Here is a 2,099-nt window from a genome sequence, read left to right as displayed (position 1 = left end):
CTTGGGGACAGCCGGTGGCCTCCGGGACCGTCCCTCTCCATCCCGCTCTCTCCGTTCTCTGCTTCCCCGGCGCAGCCTTTGCCCCCGCTTTGCTGCTCACGGCGCCCTCCGTATGTGGCCCCACAGCCCCCCGCCCCCCGCCGTGGCCGCGGGACGGGCCCTGCCCCACAACCGACCTCCCGGCTGCCCGGCACCCACCTAATACTTCAGCTTTGTTTGCATGCTTCATTTCCTGCCCTCTGTAATTAGCTGGCTGGTCTTTCATTAGCAGCAGGTGGTGCTGTTGGAGTCCCCTCCTGCTTGGGCCGGTACGTGGCGAGGCGGTGGCTGAAACCGTGCCCTCACCGGGACAGTCCACGGGTTCCGTGGGCACGGTGTCACTGAGGGCACCTCCCGTCCCTGCATCCGCCCCAAAGGCCTCTCCTCTGCCCGCCCAGACCTGAGGTTATCCGAGGCTGACACTCCAAGGGGGTGGCCAATAGAGGTTAGGAGTGGACCTGCTGGAAAGCCCCTCTGAGAAGGATCTGGGGGTCCCGGTGGATAGTAAACTATCCAGGAGCCAGAAACGTGCCTGTGATAAAGGTTTTTTTTCCTCAAACAGGATTCCAATTAGAGTTTACAATTTATTAAATGAGTAAAGACAGCGCTGGGTGCACCGGGAGTCTCCGCTCAACCAAGGCACACACGTGCAAATTTAATCTGCAATTTGTCCCCCTGACTCTGAATGGTCAAGTTTAATTTCAAAATCAAGTCCCTTCCTAATAAATTGTATTCCGCTTCAGGGAGCAAAAGTAAATCATTAAGACAAATTTTCTTTTCTGTTTCTACTTCTACATCTTTTAAGATAGGTACTTTAAAAGGCTCTCCTTTTGCCCCTACTACTGACATATAACTCTTCCCTTCTTCTATTCCTTGTGGAAGTTTTTGAATGGTTGATTTTTCGGCTCCTGTATCTACTAAAAATAAAACTTCCTCTTTATGGGGACCGATTAATAATTTTATCAAGGGCTCTGTTGATGTTGAAGTCCCCAGAAGATAGAGCCCCTGACACCCCTCATCTTCTTGGAACATTTTCTCATCTTGTTCTCACTTATGGCAGTTCCTCTGAGTATGTCCCCTCTTGTTGCAGTAGTAACAGACGGGAACTGTAGATCTCTCTCTATAAGGCTGTCCCCTCTGCTCTATTGTTTTTTGTCTAGGGTGTCTGCTCTATTGTTTTTTCCCTTTTCTCTTCAGATGGACTCTTATTTTTCTGGCTTTCTTTTACTGCTGCTAAAAAAATTTTTGCCTTTTCTTTCTGTTTTTCTTCATCCCTCCTAACATAGACCTTCTGGGCTTCTCTGAGTAACTCCTCTAATCCTTTTTCTTGCCAGTCTTCGAGTTTTTCTTCAAGATCCACCTGGATGCTCCTGAGTGATGTGCTCGGGGCAACCCTGCTTTGGCCGGGGAGTTGGACTGGATGGTCTCTAGAAGGTCCCTTCCAACTCTGACAATTCCATGATTCCATGATTTTCCCAGGGCGGATGGAAGGGGTGGTTTTGGACAAACCGAAGGATGGAGAGCACACACCACTCGTTGCTCAGACTGGGGGTCCTGCCAGCCCCATGGATGGCCCCATGCCAGTGCAGGACTTCCCGGGTCACCCTTCGTGACCTGGGTGTTGCACAAGGCCACAAATGCTGCTGGGCAGCCTCAGCGCCAAGCCCGGGACATGCAGCAGAGCATGGCTCCCAGCTGCAGGCTTCACCTCAATTAGAGGCTGTGAGAGGTGAGGAAGCCACAGCCTCCAGTGAATGGAGCTAAATCCAGCTGGCATCCAGTCACGAGTGGTGTCCCACAGGGCTCAGTACTGGGGCCACTTCTCTTTAACATCTTTATCAATGATCTGGACGAGGGGATCGAGTGCACCCTCAGTAAGTTCGCAGACGACACCAAATTGGGTGGCAGTGTTGATCTGCTGGAGGGAAGAGAGGCTCTGCAGAGAGATCTGGACAGGCTGGATCGATGGGCCGAGACCAACGGGATGAGGTTTAACAAGGCCAAGTGCCGGGTCCTGCCCTACGGTCACAACAACCCCAAGCAGCGCTACAGGCTGGGGG

Source organism: Calidris pugnax, unplaced genomic scaffold (genome assembly GCF_001431845.1).
Source record: "Calidris pugnax isolate Ruff unplaced genomic scaffold, ASM143184v1 scaffold470, whole genome shotgun sequence".
Classification (NCBI taxonomy): Eukaryota; Metazoa; Chordata; class Aves; order Charadriiformes; family Scolopacidae; genus Calidris; species Calidris pugnax.
This window is presented reverse-complemented; position numbering follows the sequence as displayed.